At 37.3% G+C, this 20,925-nt stretch overlaps 1 protein-coding gene across 9 annotated transcripts in view; it reads right to left on the reverse strand.

Moving 5' to 3' along the window:
- Positions 1-20,925, reverse strand: part of FRS2 (fibroblast growth factor receptor substrate 2) — a 108,715-nt gene that overhangs the window by 51,415 nt on the left and 36,375 nt on the right. Inside the window, exon 1 of one of the 9 annotated variants that reach the window (XM_074402577.1) lies at positions 1-20,925. This exon is cut by the window's right edge and continues 15,258 nt beyond it. The exons of the other annotated variants lie outside the window; for them this stretch is intronic. The gene's annotated coding sequence lies outside the window, so the exon portion shown is untranslated. 9 annotated transcript variants of the gene reach the window in all.

Genomic DNA, 20,925 nt, shown 5'->3' on the forward strand with positions numbered 1-20,925 from the left:
CTCAGGTGATCTGTCTGTCTTGGCCTCCTAAAGTGCTGGGATTACAAGTGTGAGCCACCACACTTGGCCTACTGGTATTTTTCAAGCACCTAAAACAATGACTTCCATGCTATAAGTGTTCATAAGGATTTACTGAAATGATTATTAAACTGATGAATTTTTTTTAACTTAAATTGATGAAATATTTAACCTTCCAGTACTTTATTTTATTCATTTATTTCCTGGGGTTTTTTTGTTTGTTTGTTTGTTTTTGAGACAGGGTCTCACTCTGTCACCTAGGCTGGAGTGCGGTGGCACAATCTTGGCTCACTGCAGTCTCTGCTCCCGGCTTCAAGTAATTCTCCTGTCTCAGCCTCCCAAGTAGCTGGGATTATAGGCATGTGCCACCATACCCAGCTTGTTTTTGTATTTTTAGTAGAGACGAGGTTTCACCATGTTGGCCAGGCTGGTCTTGAACTTCGGGCCTCAAGTGATCCACCTGCCTCAGCTTCCCAAAGTGCTGGGATTACAGGTGTGAGCTGCCATGCCCAGCCTACCGTCCATTATTTTAAAATGTCACTAGCCATGTAGTGTTCATCCTAGGAGCACTTTCAAAAGATATTCATATTATTACCACTTCCACTCTTATCACTATGGTCTAAGCCACCTTATTTTGCATACACATTAGTATAATAATAGTTTCCTGTCTGATCTCCCAGCTTCTTTCTTACTCACCTCAACAAGTCAGTGAGATTAACCATTTTCAAAAGAAAGTGAGATCATGTCATTCTTCTAATCAAATCCTCCAATTGAGTCCAGCTCAGCTAGTCTGAAAGCCAAAGTTCTAACAAAGGCCCATAAAGACCATGATCTGCTGTCCTCCACCCCCATCTCTCTGACCTCATCTACCACTCTCTCCCTTATTCACCCCATTCAAGCCACACGGGTCTCTTTCCTTTCCTTAAACTCATCAAGCACCTTCTCACTTCAGGGTCTCAGGACTTGTTTTTCCCTCTTCCAGTAACAACAGATCTCTCTCTCTCTCTCTCTCTCTCTCTCTCTCTCTCTCTCTCTCTCTCTCTCTCTTTCTCCCTGGCTTCTTCCTTTAGGACTTTTGTTTTTATGTCATCTCATCAAAGAAATCTGCCCTAGTGTCCTGGGCAAGTCCAAAATAGCTGCCTTAGTTTTCCTTATCTGGCAAAGAATTTGTAAGCAAAGTAAATTATACATTTGGGAGATGGTAATCTTCAAACATAACATCATCAATTTTTAGATCTTTCTTTGTGTCTAAACCATCTGTAAAAATATACTGTTCCTTTTAAAAGACTTTCATGTTCCCAACTTCAAAGAAATCATGAAGATGTATCCATCATAGTGTGTGTTTTTAATTGTTTTGTTTTTAAATCATCCGTACCATAACTCTAGAATAGATTGGTAGAAGATTTGAATCAAAAGAGTCCCTTTAAAAAACAGAAACCAGTAAAACAAATGGCATTCCCTTCCTTCCCACTTTGTTAGGGATTTCTGTTTGGTATTACATTACAAGGTTCCAAGTAATCTCAGGAAGTTTAACTCCTTCAAATTTATGTTACCTTTAGGTATCATGACCACCAGGAAAGAATCAAAAGAACTCACTAACTCTTAACATGACTACACTAGCTATGACACGGTAGAATGTTTGAATTTAATATTTTTTCTTTAAATAAACAAATTCCCCCTGAGCTAAGGCCTCCTCTGCCTTTTAAACATTCTATGGCTGGCAAACTTCAGAGTCTTAAGAGAGAGAGCCAGGGGTCAGAGAAAACAGCAAGTCTGACTCAGTGATCACATTTTACAGTCCCTGAAAAACAAAACAAAGATACAAGTTTTGGCAAGAGTTCTCTAGCAGAAGCGCCGCAAAACTGATTTATCCACATACCTTTCATCTGAACAATCTATTTTCACTTAGTTTAAGGTTCATAAGGCACTTTTTATGTGCCTACCAGACCTCAGGTATAAAAATAAACCAAGATACAATGAAAACAATGAGCAGGGGTTCCAAAAGTTGGATGATTCAATTTAATGTTCAAATCTGCTTTGTTTGGAAAGTTGGAGAGAATACCTGAATATTTGTGTACAGAAATGTTCCCACTCATTTAGAAATCATACTTTTAGTAAGTTCAACAACTTGAAAGAAGGCTAGTGATACTAAAAACTTTTATTGACCAACTTCTAAGTGCCACATATTTGCATTAGTTAATTCTCAGAACTTGTTCAATCAAAAATGTTAAAGCACATGGTGGTTACCTAACTTGTCCAAATCAGAGATAGCCTCAGGATTCCAAATCCCAGTTTGTCTTGTTCAATATCACAATCTGCAGTAACTTGGGATACAGTTATTAGTGACAAATATCATATTTGTGCCATAGGAATAACACCGTAAATCCAGGCTGTTTATATAAAAAATTTGCTCAAAGCCAGGCGTGGTGACCCGCAACAGGAATCCCAGTTACTTGGGAGGCTGAGGCCGGAGGATTCTTTGAGCCCATGAGTTTAAGTCCATCTTGGATGACGTACCTTGTCTCTTAGAAAAAAAAAATCATTTTTAAACAACTTTGCTCCATTCTTGCTTCAGACAAGAGGACAAATGAAGAAAGATTCACTGCTATACATTAAGAGTAAACCTGTGGCATTAGGGATTATTAACGGGTGAATCCAAAGAATATGCCACTCTTAAGTCTAAAATAACTGAATAAAAATAAGCTGGCCAGAACACAGAACAATAACCGGTTTTCATTCTTAAAAATTTACCCAAATCACCTTTAAATGACTGATTATTATTCTATACACTTAGAAAAGTCAGGGGAAAAATGTTAGGGTTCAATAGAGTGGCTACACAGGTGTTCATCAAAAGTTTCTGTACTTTTCTGAGTATCTGAAATATTTTTCTGTCTCATCTCATGTATCTACATACATACACATGTATATGTTAAATTATTTTTAAAGTAATTTTTAGAATTTATAATAAAATTATTAGTTTTATTAAGTTTCATAATTTGAAAATTAGATACCTAATTTTCTTTTTCTGAAAAATTCTCTCACGTGGAATACATTCTTGACATGATCAGATAACACTAACTGGTTTTAGTTTTTCATACTAAATGGAATCTTATTTTATAAGTGTCATTAATAAGAAAATACTGTGCAAAAGTATTTTCTTTCTAAATCATAAACTTAATTGGTTATTATTAGAGACAACTACTGCCTATCACAAAACAAAAGTAACATACCCACTGTATTTAAAAATGAAAATCAAGGTAATTCCTTATCAGGACACATTACCCAGGAAACGTAGCCTTATTATACTAATGTCCTAAATTATTTGGAAAAATTGAAAATTCCTTGGAACAAATTATCCCATGATTAAAAACATGCCATTTAAGTATCAATACAGCTTGCTGATTTATACAGAGAAAAAGACTGATCAATTTAAAGTTTCCCAAGGGAAGGGCCAGGTGCCACGGCTCACACCTGTAATCCCAGCACTTTGGGAGGCCAAGGCCGGTGTATCACCTAAGGTCAAGAGTTGCAGATTAGCTGATCAAGATGATGAAATGCCGTCTCTACTAAAAATACTAAATTAGCTAGGTGTGGTAGCACATACCTGTAATCTTAGCTACTTGGGAGGCTGAGGCAGGAGAATCACTTGAACTCAGAGTGGAGGTTGCAGTGAATTGAGATTGCACCACTGCACTCCAGCTCAGGCAACAAGAGTGAAACTCCATCTCAAAAAATAAAATAAAATAAAAATAAATAAAATTTCCCAAAGAACTAAATACATATGCTAGTCTTCTAAATATCTGTGATCTGGGAATTATCAGCAAAAAAACAGTCTTTTCAAAAAACACATACCGCTTGGTTGAGTTTACAGTGTTAACAACAACAACAAATCTCCCTTACAGTCTCCATTATACTGATGGTTAATAAAGATGAAGGAAAGAGAGGACATGTGTTCTCAAGATATCAATTATAAATAATACAACTTAATTGTTTTAAATCTTAGGATTTTAGTGTTCATCTCTCAGCAACAAAGACTTTGTGTCCAGACCTAGAATTAGGAACATATAAAGATAACTCGATGGTCTGTATGCTTTTGAAGTCAATGCTGGGGGTTAACACCTGTGGCATTTGCTTCATTTGTATTTTAAGGAAATGGAGATGCAGAGCATATAGATATGTATTATTTCTTGAAACTATCATACACACAGTCTCTCTATAGTCAGTGTTTGCCTCATCTTTCTCTCCTTTCTTCTTTCCTCTTGCATACTCACACACAGTATGAATAACACATATTTAAATATTTGTGGTTTGTATAAAAACATGCTACACACATTCCAGGCCATAACATAAAATGTACTTTTTTTTTAAAAAAAACAGTATTACATCTTAACATTGTGATTCTATTTAGAACATCAAGGTAAAAACTTTCAGATTGGAGAACTCTGCAAAATGGCTATGTGAAGCCAGGAGAAACCGCTCCCACCAAGGGAATGGGACATCAGGAAGACTGACGCACTCGTAGCAGATCTTTAGAGGGAAGGTACTAAGAGCAGAAGGAAGAAAGATACAGAGCAGAGCTGAAGTGGGAGGAAGCTGGGAACCCTACACAGGGCTACTGGGTACCAGGACTAGCTCCTGGCCCCCAGCGACTCCTGCGTAAGGGGTGAGTTGAACAGGCAAGCAGCAACCTGCTCTCACCAGGGGCCTCTGGAGTCCCAGCAGGAAGAGATCCCTCTGCCACCATGGACACTTGAGTTGGTAGGGACAGCTACTCAGAGAAGTGGCAGTAGCATAACTCCAGCCTGTGCCAAGTCTAGAGGGTTTGGTGCTGGAGCCTCTGCAGTGAACATGGCCAGGGATGCCCATTCCCCTAGAATTGACTTGCTCCATAGGAGACTTTAGCTCTAGGGGAACTGTCAGATCTGAACTCTGCAGAGCCGGTGGTGTCCATGAAACAGGGCCAGTCAGACCTGAACACCCTTCAGTCAGATGGCCTCTCCCAGAGTCCCACTCTGGCCACATCTGCACGCAGTGCAGGTACTTCCTGGGGGCTGCATCATAGCTCCTGCATTGGCAGACTGCTCTAGCAGAGCTGCCCAATGAACACATAACAGGCTGCCTGTGACCTCCCCTCCTGCAACCGTGGCCTCCTCTGTGCTGCTTCGCCTACAAGTATTAGCCCATAGCAACCCCTCAAATCACTTTGCCAGCATGTGTGTACCAGTGGGAATCTTGCCTTCTCTTCTCAGCCAGGGTGTCTGCACCCTGACATGCCTGCCGACACAAATGCACCCCAGCCCCCTCTGCCTCACCATATCATCACTGTCACGGAAACCTTGGCAGCAATGAGACCACCAGCCCTAAATCCACCAGCCCTGTCACCAACACTGCCGCCTGCCCAAAACTAAGCACAGAAAACAGTGGACTGCCCCCAGCAGTGCCCCATTCCTTGCAGCAACCTCCTGCCCTCCTCCAGCCATGCTACCACCCAGCTGCATGAAGCCTGGCACTCTGGTACTGGCTAGCATCCTGCTACAGCCCATGGGCCTCCATATTGTCACTGCTGTTGGCATGTGCAAATGAGTACAAGTTGCTACCACTCTATGAAGTGCTTTGGCTGGCACCTGCCCATTGGAGGGTGGTGACCAGTGTTCCTGGAGCACTGGGATTTCATATCTGGCCAAACTAAGCTTCATAAATGAAGGAGAAATAAGATTCTTTTCAGACCAGTAAATGCTGAGGGAATTTGTTACCACCAGACCTGCTTTACAAGAGCTGCTCAAAGAAGTACTAATTATAGAAAGAAAAGACCCTTACCAGTCACTACAAAAACACACTGAAGTACACAGACCAGTGACACTATAGAGCAACCACACAAACAAGTCAGCATAACAAGTTAACATCATGATGACAAGATCAAATCTACACATATCAATACTAGCCCCAATTAAAAGGCACAGAGTGACAAGCTGGATAAAGCAGCAAGACCAAATGGTATGCTGTCTTCAAGAGACCCATCTCACATGCAACGACACCCACAAACACAAAATAAAGTAGTGGAGAAAAATTTACCAGGGAAATGGAAAACAGAAAAAGCAATCCTAACAAACAAACCATAAACCAACAAAAATAAAAAAAGACAAGAACATTACAAAATGGTAAAAGATTCAATTCAACAAGACCTAAATATCCTAAATATATATACACCCAGCACAGAAGCACCCAGATTCATAAAGCAAGTTGACATAGATAGCTCTTATTATCTAAGTATCTTCTAAGAGACTTAGACCCCCCATGCAATAATAAGTGTGAGGCTTTAATGCGCCACTGACAGTATTAGACAGATCTTTGAGGAGGAAAATTAACAAGATATTTCAGGACCTGAACTCAACACTGGACCAAATGGACCTGATACGCATCTACAGAATTCTCCACCCCAAAACAACAGACTATATGTTCTTCTTATCACTACATGGCAGATACTCTAAAATCAACTACACAATTGAACATAAACAATCCTCAGGAAATGCAAAGGAACCAAAGTCATACCAACCACTTTTTTGCACCACAGAACAATAAAAATAGAACTCAAGACTAAGAAAATTGCTTACATGGAAATTAACCTGCTCCTTAATGACTTTTGGGTAAACAATGAAATTAAGGCAGAAGTCAAGAAATTATTTGAAACTAATGAGGACAAAGATAGAACATACGAGAATCTTGGACACAGCTAAGGCAGCATTAAGAGGGAAATTTATAGTACTAAATGCCCACATCAAAAAGTTAGAAAGACCTCAAATAAAGAACTTAAAACTACAACTGAAAGAACTAGAAAAGCAAGAGCAAACCAACCCCAATGCTAGCAGAAGACAAGAAATAACCAGTATCAGAGCTGAGCCTAAGTAGACTGAGACAAAAAAAAAAAAAATTCAAAAGATCAACAAAACCAGGAATTGGCTTTTTGAAAAAAAATTAATAGACTGCTAGCTAGACTAATGAAGAGAGAAAATAAAAGTAAACACAATGAGAAATGACAAAGACAATGTTACCACTGACCCCACAGATATACAAATCAGATATACCATCAAAGACTACTATGAACACCTCCATACACACAAACTAGAAAATCTAGAAGGATGCCCTCTCTCACCACTCCTATTCAACACAGTATTGGAAGTCCTGGCCAGAGTAATTGGGCAAGAGAAAGAAATACAGGGCATTCAAATAGGAGGTGAGGAAGTAAAACTATATTTGCAGACAACATGATTCTGTATCCAGAAACTACGTTCTCAGTCCCAAAGCTCATAGATCTGATAAACAACTTCAGCAGTTTCAGGATACAAAATTGATGTACTAAAATCACTAACATTCCTATCCATGTTGCCCAGGCTGGTGTTGAAGTCATGAGCTCAAGCGATCTGCCTACCTGGACCTCCTAAAGTGCTAAGATTACAGGTGTCAGCCCCCTGGCCAAAAATATTTACTTTTTTTTTTTTTTTTAAATCTGCCTTTATCTGCTAGAATGAAAACACTATCTTTATTTGTCAGTAGTTCTGGCAGGCTCTAAATATTTTTCAGCAGTGCACATCATATACAGACAATTTTTCCCACAACTAAACTCTAAGGTAATTTCCCATAAGTGGACTTTGTACAAAGGACAATGAAAGAAGAAATGATCAACGTCTTCAACCAGTTTCCAACAAATTGAGTAGAATTCATGTCTCATGAAGAGATCTTCAATAAATTCAAAGACAAGCTATACTGTTTTCTCTGAATTGCTGTTATGAAATAGTATTTCTCATGAAATCCACAAAACTTTTAGTTAAGATAAACTAAATGAATTCAGTGGCCCACCCTAATATGTACCTCCTTCCTTATACAACAGAAACATGCTTGATATTTTATACATAAATGTAATACAGGGAAAAAAATGCTAAGAAGGGCAAAAAAAAAAAAAAAAAAAAAAAGACATGCCCTATAAATTTGCCATATTAGAACATATTTGTAGAGTGCGGGGAAAATATCTGTGATATCATTTTATATTTTACAGGTAAAGAAACTGAAGCAGCTTATGAGCAAGGAAAAAACTCATGTTTGCAATATAAATGTTTTTTCCCCCAGAATTACCTATTCCAACAAATCTATAATAGATATTTTAGCTTAATAAATATATAACATACATGTATTATACATGAATTAGAACAGACTGCAATGCTGAAGAGTTTAAATTAATGCACAAATTCTGAGTTAAGGGAAATTAGAAATGGCCATGTGCCCTTTAGGAATAGCAGAATTCCAGTAAGAAATCTGTCTCCTTGGTGCAGCTCTTTTTTTTTTTTTCTTTTGAGACGGAGTCTCACTCTCTTGACCAGGCTGAAGTGCAGTAGCGTGATCTCGGCTTACTGCAACCTCTGCCTCCCAGATTCAAGTGATTATCCTGCCTCAGCCTCCCGAGCAGCTGGGATTATAGGCACGTGCCACCACTCCCAGCTAATTTTTGTATTTTTAGTAGAGATGGGGTTTCACTATGTTGGTCAGGTTGGTCTCGAACTCCTAACCTCAGGTGGTGCAGCTCTTTAGGACAGTCTAGGCTTGGTGGATCACTGCTTTGGCCTCACATACCATTACTTATCTAGATGATTAGTTAGAGTCACCATTGGCAAATGCCCCTAAAGATAAAAAAAATTTTACAGGTTGAGTATCCCTTATCCAAAATGCTTGAAACCAAAAGTGTTTTGAATTTCAGATTTTAGAATATCTGCATATACATAATAAAATATATACCTTATATATATAACCTGAAAGTAATTGTATACAATATTTTAAATAATTTTGTGCATGAAACCAAGTTTGTATACACTGAACCATGAGAAAGCAAAGGTGTTGCTATCTCAGTCACCCATGTGGACAGTCTGTGGTTGTTTGGCACTATCATCCTGCACACAGAAAAGGTAACTACAGTTGAGAGGGATGGGAGGGTCTTTTTTTTTTTTTTTTAACACTTGTGGAGAATGAATAAGCTGTGTGTTGTGTGCCTGTGTTTTCACTGTAGCCTATCACATGAGGTCAGGTGTGAAATTTTCACTATGACATCATATTGGTGCTAAAAAAGTTTTAAATTTTGGAGCATTTCAGATTTCAAACTTGTGGATTAGGGATGCTAAGCCTCTATATGCCAATGCTCTGTTTCCAAAAATGGATTACTGCTCATTTGAAAACTGATTCACTAAAACAGTTTGTATAAGAAGCATAAATCTTAAAGTGGTAGAATAGAAGAATATATAACATCAATTGCTTTTATGCAAAAATCCATTTCATACAGCTAGTACTGGACTAAAACCAAAACAATTTATATAGAAATAACAGTTCTCACATTAAAAGTTATGTGCTAGAAAAGATCAAATGGAGATAAGAACAAAAAGTATAGTATACTGAATATTGAAAATCTAATATTTAAAGAGAACACAAATCACTTTTAATTTCATGGATATTTACCTTATATCAAGCACTTCTCTAGCACCTAGCCCACATTCAGACAGTCTACAAGAGCATGTGTGTGTGGAAGGGCACTCAATCTACTCACTTTTACAAAAATATAGCTGCCGATTTAGTCTCAAAGGCACAAATGAATAAAATAACATTACTATCAAATACTGTTCTAAAGTATAGAAAAATCTGTAGGGCAGACTTGTACTAAAGTAATAATTAACAAGAGATGTGGTTTATGAAGAAATACTCTAGCTTAACTGACACCATCAAAACTATGGGAGTTTGTCTTTATGATTTCCACTTGCCTAAACTAAGATATTTCCTAGGTTAAATAACAGTCCTTGTTTATTTCTCCTAGATATCACACCTTTTGGCGGGAGGGAGGGTCAAACTAAAATACATAAGCCAATATAAAATGTAAACTGGTAGAGAGGCTTAAGATCTACTGTTTACTCTAGGGAAAGCACTGATTCAAACTTTTTAAAAAGACATATCTCAATTACTTTCCTGATACAGAAAGGGAAAAAGTTAATTGTTTTTCAACCTACATTACAAGAAACAAAAGATTAAAAATGCTGCTTTCAGGATAACATGTGTGCATCCTCTCTCTCCCATATGTATTTGTCTTTGTTTCTCCGTCTCAAGGGGTGGGTGTGGGTGTGTGTATGTATGTGAGAGAGACAGAGCGAGGAATGTTTCTCCCTTCCTCCCTCAGTCTCAATCACTCTAAATCCCCTCTCATGTCAGCCTGTCTCTTCTACACTCAGTAACTCATTTCTAAGCACCGATATTCAGAAACAAGGCATTTTATCAGGTTGTAGACTGAGGCAAAGTGAATTCCAAAAATACTCACAAAGTGAGAAAAAGAATCAGAAATTATTCAATCATCATTTGAAAAGAGAAAAAATTAAAGCCACAGATTTTCAGCTTTTCTTAAACTAAGCACATAAATATGCCATATACAAAATCTAAATAAACTTTGTAAGTTAAATCTAACAGATACATTTATAGAATTTTGAGCTAAATACATCAGGATGGAAAAAACACTAAAACCCAGTTTAATAAAGCAGTAAACACTGGCTTTGGAGTCACAGCTCTGAATTTGTAACCCAACACTACTATAACTAACTGTACAATCTTGGGTAGGTTATTTGCTCTTGGCCTACCTCTTCATCTCTAAAATGAAACTATTAAGTTTGCTGTGAGGATAACACAGATAATTCCTGTAAAACATTTAGCATGGTGGCACATACTGAAGGCTTAACATTTTATCTGAAACATCAGGTGCAGTGAACATCTATTATTCTTTTTGTCTGAACATCTATTATTCTTTTTGTCTGAACATCTATTCTATTTGTCTGCTCAAACTTCTCCTGTCATATGATTTCAGAAGGTAAAACACTGGTTCCACATCTTGGCTTTGAGAACTTCATCCATCTTTTCTTTTCTTTTTTTTTTTCTTTTGAGATGGAGTCCCACCCTGTCGCCCAGGCTGGAGTGCAGCGGTGCAATTTGGCTCACTCCAACCTCTACCTCCTGGGTTCAAGCGATTCTCCTGCTTCAACCTCCTGCGTGGCTGGAATTAAGGCATGCGCCAACACGTCTGGCTGGTTTTTATATTTTTAGTAGAGATGGAGTTTCGCCATATTGGTCAGGCTGGTCTTGAACTCCTGACCTCAGATATCCACCCACCTCAGCCTCCCAAAGTGTTGGGATTACAGGCATGAGCCACTGCGCCTGGCCATCCACCCATCTTATGATTGCAGAAGGTTAAACACTTTCCCCTCCCATACAGCTAGAATATGTGTTTTGCCAAATACACATGTACAGCCCAGAGTAAGGAACTAGTGAGCAGTAGCCAAGAGCAGAAGGAGTTTGTTCTCACACTGATTGGAGCAGTTTCAGCAAGGTCAAGTCTAGGGCAGAGGTGGCAGCATTTAGAGTCATCCAGAGCCAGCAGTGTTGCTGGGACAGGCTGTGGCGTCCGTCCGTCTGTCTCTAGATGGTACTGGCATCCTCATGGGAATTGTTGTGCAATGTGATTTGGGGCATTATTTCTGGTTGCTTAGCCCTGAATCTGGTTTCTCCAATGCTCAAAACAATTCGATGAGCCACTGAGCTATATTCTATTTCCTTTTAAAACATATTTGAGTTGGTTTTCACTAACCAAGAATTCTGACTGACATTATGCAAAAGTGAAATCCATTCTCACCTGCACCATCCACACAGAAAAAAAGAGACAGTTTTCCATCTCTCCAAAGAAACTAAAAAAGTATTGTTCACTTTTAACCAACAGATTTATCCTGGGAAGTCCTGGAAATTTATTTTATAAATTAGGGATAATTATTTTCCTTATTTAGAAAGTGAGAAATATCTAGGCAGTTTTAGATTTACTTCAAAGGAACACTGTCAAGGAGAAGTGATGTCATAGGAAAACAACTCTATGCAAGGAATAGCTTTCATTGAGGTAACAAATGATTTTACCATGCCTAAAACCAACCTATGTATTCCCAACAGCTTTCTTCCTAGCAGGAGCTTCACATTTGAGGAGTCTAGCCCCAAGGGTCATTTTTAGGTCAAAAAATTTTTAATTATTATCGAAAAATCATACATATTCCTCTTTTGTTTTAAAAAAATAACTCAATAAAATATCTAAAAAGCAAAACTATTCAATTTTTCGTAAAAATAGTGCATAGTAAGTCAGTGCCTGATTACCATAGACTAATGCATACTCCTCCTCTTCTGCCAGATTCTCTGCAGTCTATTTTACAGTTCAGTAATGCTTTTTCCATTGTCTACAATATTACAGCTCAAATCTGTTAATTTTATTACTCATCAGTATAAATGTTGATACAAGGTTTGTTGGGAGGCTGAAACTTGGGGACTAGTTTCCCTAGGGTCTCAGGAGCCAGTCACCATATGGAGTTGAAACTATGTTTTAATGAATTTAAAAAAAAAATACTGAACAAAATCAAGCATATATATATTTTTTAAAGTCATAGTTTCTTGACTGCCAAACTTAAAAAAAAAAAAAAGAGTTTAAAAAAGCAAATCTTTTCAGATTAAAATTTAGGAAAAAAGAAAGAAGTATTGGGAAATGTATGCTGTTAATGTGCATCCAATGTATTAAAAAGTCACAGAAAAAAACTCTGAACTTCGCCAGAGATTTGGGGGTGGGGAGAGAAGTCACAGAATTTCAAGGTTCATGATCAGATAGATATTAGAGCTACATTACAACACACAAGTAGCTGAGGCCTTGAGAGTTGAGCACCTTGCCCAAGGAACTTACTTGCTGATTCCTAGCTGAATGATGTCATTAAGATATCTTCATTTTGCCCTTCAAATAAGGTAAAATAAAGTTAACTGAATAACATATGGCATGACTCCTGAATTTAAATAACAAAATAATACTAAATCCAAAGCAAGTGATTTCAAAACACAATTGTTTGTACTTTTTAACACAAAGTTCTGATTTATGATGATTCATAAATACTCTAGACATATTAATACAGAAAAAATCATCAAAAAAGTAAAAACTTTTATAGTGTCTGTAAGTTCATTCCAGGTAATGCCCGGGATGTATTATAAAGTAAAATCATTTTTGCATATGTGTCAAGGGCTATTTCTTAAACACGAATTACATAGGTTGTTATTTATTTCATGCCCTCAGAACATATACCTAAACACCATGAATTTAAGTGTATATCACTTACCAAAAAAAAATTTTTTTTCTGGCCACAATCCACCCCCCTTAAATAGATACCATAATTCCTTAGAAAAAAGTTCTTCTGCATTTGGTTCTTATACTAAATGTAATGTGAGCTTTCTACTCAAGGGAATAAAAGGAAAAAGTTCACACAAAATCTAAGTCTTCTTTCTTAAATGAGGCTTATGCAAGTAAGTCTTACAAATTACCTGTATTTGTGATTTATGAGAACCCTGGAAGAGGCAGAGCTAAAAATGTCCTAAGGCTAGGGGCTGAGTACGGTGGCTTACCCCTGTAATCCCAGCACTTTGAGAGGCTGAGGCAGGCAGATCACAAGGTCAGGAGACTGAGACCATCCTGGCCAACACGGTGAAACCCTTCTCTACTAAAAATACAAAAAATTAGCTGGGCGTGGTGACATGCACCTGTAATCCCAGCTATTCGGAAAGGCTGAGGTAGGAGAATCGCTTGAACCCGGGAGGTGGAGGTTGCCGTGAGCCGAGATGGCACCACTGCACTCCAGTCTAGGCAACAAGGGCAAAACTTCGTCTAAAAAAAAATTAAAGTCCTAAGGCTAGCTCTGAATTACTACCCTGTTATAAAGAGTAATTTATGCTATGAAATAACAGTAACAGCCAAAATATTCTCCTCCCCCTTCAAAAAAAGAGATGCTCTAACAGACTCCTATTAAAATAAGGTACAAGAACAAAAAGTACATGAAACCCAAAAGAGAACAGGGAAGGAGGGTATGTATAAGGAGATAAAAGAAGGTTTACAGCAAGAAAGGCAAACCTAAGACACATGTACTGCTTCAAAATTGGTAAGACACAGGTAACAACAGGTGACAGCTCTGTAGAATCTGGCAAAGGCTTCAGAAACCTCTGTTACAAAGCAATGGGAGCTGTCAGATCAAATAAAACACTGTCATCCCTGGTTGAGACTGACTGACCAAAAGCTTCAGAGAAAACTCATTAAGCAGGGAAAGAGTATAGAGAAAAACAGTAACAATAAGAGAAGCAAATATTTACTGAGCTATTTTTTATTTTTAGGTTACATACATTGTTCACTTAATACTCAAAACAAACTTCATAATTACTAACATTGTGCCCATTTTATAAATGGAAGGAAAGAAAAGAGATTTACAGAATTTTCAAGAACTAACTAGCTAAAGTCATATATACAGTAAGAAATGGGAGCTCTAACATGGATATAAGCAGTTCACCACTCCTTTGTAATGGATCATAGAATTCAACAACTGACCTAATAATCCTCTATTCATCCCCTTGTAAATCCACCAGTTCAGACTTTATTTTTAAACAAAATTTGAATTAGGTAGTAACATGTTTCTAATTGAAACTGTAGAAAATATAATGAATATATTAAAACTGATACATTTGTATTGCTTTTATGATTAACAGTTTGATGAACACTTTCATCAAAAAGTAAAAGATATAAATCTTTACATATTTTTATTTCATTTATAAAATATTGTCAATGGAATTCTGGGTCAAAGAGTATGTACACATTCAGCTGGAAGATATACTTTTATTATTACTGAAATGACAAAGAGATGATGGCGCCTTTAGGAAAACAACTGTGTCTTATTCTCCCTTGTATCCAAAACATTTAGTACATGAGCAAGTTTTCACTGACTGCTTAATGAATGATGGAGGTTTTCCCTCCCTTAGCACACTGTCTCTGAAGGGAGAATTAAATACAGTAGGTTCCAAAATGAGAAAACAAATCATGCCAAATATCAAATTTATTGATGGGCTGCATAAAACCCTCCTTAGGGAGAAAAAAGCACAAGTACTGGCACTGCCACTTAAAGTATCTTCATACGTTTAAAAGAGTTTGGATGTTGCATAGTATAAAGAATATGGTATTTTATTAGGTATCTAACACTGAAAGATATTACTTCTCCCAATTTATTATCTAAATGCCACATTGTCCACGGAGATCCTTCCAGAACATGTTCAAAGAGTTTTGAAGTGCTAAATATTTTAAGTACTAGCTAGATTTTTCATTTTACTTTGATTTTCATTCACAGGTACTAATGTTATTATAGCAGGTATCTCATAAAGATGAAAAACAGATTCACTACAAGACAATGTGCAGGGAATTGAGCTAGCACTTCAATGTATTAATTTAACATTCACCACATTCCATGCTAGGCATTACCATCTCTATTTCACAGGCAAAGAAACAGAAGGTAAAGAAACTTGCTTGTTTCTTTGAACCAAGACATTCTGGCCACACTCCTAATCACACACAGTAATGACTCCAAGTAACAAGCAAAAGCAAATACAGTTTCTGGCCCAGCTTTCAGTGGACATTAGCGATAAAGGGCCTAATGACAATATGCTTGCCAGAAAATCAGGTGTTCAATCAATATAGATGGATTATTCATTCATTTAGTAAATAATTATTTATTATCTATCATGGGCCAAGAACTGTATCAGAGTATGTGAGTGTTCTCCAAACCCTGAAAACCGTTTAGGAAAGAGGCAGATCTTGTAATGTAGATATCTAGTGTACAGAAATAGATGTAATGGAGATAGAATAAAATGGAGTTATTCACAAGTGTTAAGACACAGAGGAATAATTAACTCTGCCTAGGATACTCAGAGAAGTTGCACAGGAGAGGAAACAGCTCAATTGGAACTTGAATAACAGACTTTTAATGTCTCTGACTAAAAGTTTTTCTCTCAAAATCATTCTCCACAGAAGGGTCAGGTTATCACTATGAAAAGTACTGCAGTAGTAGAAGCACAGAATATGGCTTAGCACAGCTGGTACCAGATGAAGTGTGTCAGGGAGAGAGAGAAGGGTTTAGAGATTGTGACAGATCTGCAGAATCAAACCCCTCCCAACACAATAGAAGCCAGTGACAAAGAAGTCCATTTATCAAGCTTAATTTTATAGCTAACATGGCTATTAAAACTGCCTTTGTTTGACATACCTGTAAATTCCTAATAAGTTCTTATAATTTAAAAAAAAAAAAAAAACCCTAAATTTAAAAACAATAACAAAGGAATGAGGGCAGAGAGGGGAAAGGTGGACCTTCAGGAAAGCATGACGGACTAACTCTTCCTGAAACCTCGCTTTAAGAAGTTAAAGGAGTTTTTAGAAATATAAAGACCATAAGGATGAAGAGAATTGGAAAAGACACAATAGCAAATGAGAGTCATCAAGAACATTTTAGAAGCTAGAAAAGGAAAAAAGTGATAAATAACCTATCAAGACTAAGAAAGTTGAAATCCAAACCTGCCAGGAAGAATCCATCAGGAAGAAAGCTGATAAAGACAGAAAGTAGAATAATGGTTGCCAAGAGCTGGGGAGGGGGAAAAGGGGAGTTACTGCTTAATGAGTACTGAGTCTCAGTTAGAGATGATAAAAAAAGTTCTGGAGATGAACAGTGGTGATTATTGCACACTAATGTACTTAATACCATGGAACTGTACACTTTAAAATTGTTACAGCAGTAAATTTTGTTATTATATTTTACCACAATTTAACAAAAAAATCAGCAGCAAGGTGAATCATGCTGGAAAGACTCAGGTAGTGTAGGCACAGTGAAGACAAAACACAGCATGGGTGTGGAAACCATATGACTGGTTGTAAATTCTTATAAGTGGCCTCCCCATGAAAACCAATCTTCCCCCTATCCCTGATAAGAGTATGGAGATGCACTTCTGGAGAGGGTGAACAAGAGACGCCAATCTTAGGAACACAAGTCACAAGTGAAGCAAGACAAAATGCCTACTGAAAAAGAGAATTAGGTGAAATTCTGCTTGGGATACAGAAGGCTATCTCCCAGAAGAAAATGGAGGTGACAGATTACTTAATGTGTCCAACCATATTAAGAGTTGTTTTAGATTTGTTAAATAATTGTAAGTGAATTAATAAGAAAAAATATTAAACTGGGATAATTATCTGGGAAAACGAAATATAATTACAGTGAATTTTGTGACTCAGCTGTGAAAAATGTTTGCATAGTCTTAATAAACACTAAACTACCCCCAAAGACTGATATCCTGCAAAAAAAAGATGAGAAAAAGGGAATTATGTATGTTTGTGTGCAGTAGAGAGATTAAGATAACTAATCTTCATCCTTCTTAGACAGAAGTCAGTAGCTACTGTCTAAAATGAAAAACCAACAAAAAGCAGAACTGACTTAGAAAAATGAAAGCAATGGCTGGGCATGGTGGCTCACGCCTGTAATCCTAGCACTTTGGGAGGCCAAGGTGGGTGTATTACCTAAGATTGGGAGTTCGAGACCAGCCTGACCAACATGGTGAAACCCCATCTCTACTAAATATACAAAAATTAGCCGGGTGTAGTGGCGGTCGCCTGTAATCCCAGTTACTCGAGAGGCTGTGGCAGGAGAATCACTTGAATCCAGGAAATGGATGTTGCAGTGAGCCAAGATCGCACCACTGTACTCCAGCCTGGGCGACAGAGTGAGACTCCATCTCAAAATAGAAAGAAAAGAAAGAAAAGAAATATCAGAATAACTAAAAGAACTGAAACTGAATGCGTTATAAAGATTAGTAATTAGAGGTGAGATAGGAAACTGCTTTCATAAGCCTTGTAATACAGTTTGACTTTTTAAACTACAAGTGTACAAATACCACTTTAATTTTAAAATAAATACAAATTTAATTTAGAAAAGTAAACAGAAGATTTTGTTTCGAAGATCTAAAATTGTCTACACTAAGTATGCATTATTTTTTCCAACTATCATTATTAATTTCTGTTAATTCTTAGGACTTTCAGTAATAGTGAGGCCAATTATAATAAATGCCCTTCTTGGAGTACAACTCATTAACTGATATGTCATTCACTAGAGAAATACTTTGGGAATGCAGCAATTCTAAAGCCTAGCTGTTTAAAACCACACCTTAAATACTGTATTTTCTTTCTTTCTTCCTAAAAATACATATTTGGGTATATTTTATAAAAGCCTATATTATTTGCAACTCTGGGATCAAATCCAAATTTTGACATTTTGAATGACTAGCATTTGTAAACACCATTTGATAACTCTATTTGATAGTACAGTTATCAAATGATACAAATGGACAAACTGAAAGGCTACCTCATGGAAAAATACACAAAGTAATAAATATGCAAAAGAAAACAGTAAACAACCTTATCTGCAAGAACTGCAGCAACTTGTAACTTTTTTTTTTTTTGAGACAGAGTTTCACTCTTGTTGTCCAGGCTGGAGTGTAAAGCTATCTCGGCTCACTGAAGCCTCCACCTCCAGAGTAGCTGGGACCACAGGCATGCGCCACCATGCCCGGCTGATTTTGTATTTTTATTAGAGACAGGATTTCTCCATGTTGGTCAGGCTGGTCTCGAGCTCCTGACCTTAGGTGATATGCCCACCTCGGCCTCCCAAAGTGCTGGGATTACTGGCATGAGCCACGACACAAATTCATCAACTAAACATAATCTAATGAATACACTTCTACACAGTCAAAACCAAGAACCTCATCCAGAAAAGAAAAATGCTTAAAAAGAAAGATTAAAATCAAGAGATTAAAACACCACATTCTACTAAATTTTTTAAAAATTAATGAAGTTCTGTTCATATAAAGATAAAAGGTATGCACCTTGGTTTCCTTTCCCAGCAGTACTAATGGACTGTGTTGATCTACAACAGAGAATTGCTCGATTTCATGTGTCAACTATAAAACAAATTTGCAAATAATTAAACTATTACAAAGGCATAAGAACATTAATATTTGTCTTATTATTTACATTGCACACCCCTATAACCAGACAGAAATAGCGTCAGAGATACAGCAACCGAAAAAGGTCCCCAGTATTTATCACTGAGTGCTCATTATGTGTGGGAACATGACAGAAAGAAATGCCTATGAGGTAAGACTCCTGCACTCAAGGAGTTTGAAATTTAGTAATGCAGGAGAGAGGGTAAGAAGTATGTTGCAGTAGGGCTGTATCTTAGTGTGTTTTTTGATGCTTATTACAGAATACCTAAAAGTGGGCAATTAACAAGATAAGAAATTTATTTCTTACAGTTATGGAAGCAGAGAAGCCAAAGGTCAAGGGGCTGCATCTGGAGAGAGCCTTCTTGGCTTGTAGTGTCTCGATGCAGAGTCCTGAGGCAGCAAAGGGCATCACATGGTGGGGCTGAGCATGCTAGCTCAGGTCTCTCTTCCTCTTATAAAGCTACCAGTCCTACTCCAGTGATAACCCATTAATCCATTAATCCATGAATGTATTAATCTATTCATGAGGGCAGAGCCCTCATGACCTAACCACTTCTTAAAGGCTTTTCCTCTCAATATTGCCACATTGGGGATTAAGTTTCAACTTGAGTTTTGGAGGAGACAAACATTCAAACCATACCAGACTGCCAATATTAAGACATTAAAACAATTCATGAATAATACAAAACAGTGAAATGACTAAGAACTAAACTACAAAACTGAAATTTAGAGAAGGGGAAGATAATAGAGGGCTTGAAAAAAGTAGGCACCGAACTGGGCCTAAAAAAAGTCTTTCAAATGCTTTAAAAGCATTTGAAAAGATATGGGATATTAGGGAGAATGAGCACTCTCTCTCTCTAGATTGTGCTATATATTTACATTTTTTTCATAGTGAAATATTGGAGGGAAATGTTTAAAAAAATCAAAGAAGAATTATCTGAAAGAGAACTACCCAGAAAAGAAAAAACAAAGTTGTATACAGAAGGAAAATTATCCATAACTAAAAAAAAATTATCCATAACTTTAAAAATATATATTATATATATAATGCACACCAATAAATGTTCACATTTAGCCTCATTCCATTATTTTAGAGAGAATAAGAATTAAAGAATTATAATCCCACTTCCACAATGAGAAACTGACAAAAAGAGATAAACTGCAGTTGGCAACAGAACTACATAAGGACAGCAGCTGACACGTCCTAATTCCAGTCCTATCCTATAACCCTAAAATGCATTATATACCATACTTCATAGTGCTAACATGAAGTGTTTTATACCACATTTGCTTTATTATCAAGGTCAATTTCTTATATAAATGAAAAACACTAGGAAGTGATAGGTAGTATTTTAAAAAGATGTCCTTTTTTTTTTTGAGATGGAGTTTCGCTCTTGTTACCCAGGCTGGAGTGCAATGGTGCGATCTCAGCTCACCGCCACCGCCACCGCCACCTCCGCCTCCCGGGTTCAGGCAATTCTCCTGCCTCAGCCTCCTGAGTAGCTGGGATTACAGGCACGCGCCACCATGCCCAGTTAATCTTTTGTATTTTTAGGAGAGTTGGGGTTTCACCATGTTGACCAGGATGGTCTCGATCTCTTGACCTCGTGATCCACCTGCCTCGGCCTCCCAAAGTGCTGGGATTACAGGCGTGAGCCACCGCGCCCGGCCGATGTCCATTTTTAAGGAAGTATGTTGTAATACACCACAGCCAGTGGGTCTCACTGAAGATCATGAAACTTTTAAAACTAGAACCATGGCCTTTTCAGTAAACTTGAGATATGTTACTATCTCAATGTATCCACTAGCCAACAGGACATTTTTTAACAGTTAGAGGGTGGTGCTAAAGTCATAGTTCCAAGGAACTTACACCAAAAAACATTTTCAGTGTTTTATCTAAATTATTTTGGCTGTAAGCTGTCAGCTACATGAATAGAGACTGAAAATAAAGAAAACATCATAAAAAAACTT

Source organism: Saimiri boliviensis, chromosome 7 (genome assembly GCF_048565385.1).
Source record: "Saimiri boliviensis isolate mSaiBol1 chromosome 7, mSaiBol1.pri, whole genome shotgun sequence".
Lineage (NCBI taxonomy): Eukaryota > Metazoa > Chordata > Mammalia > Primates > Cebidae > Saimiri > Saimiri boliviensis.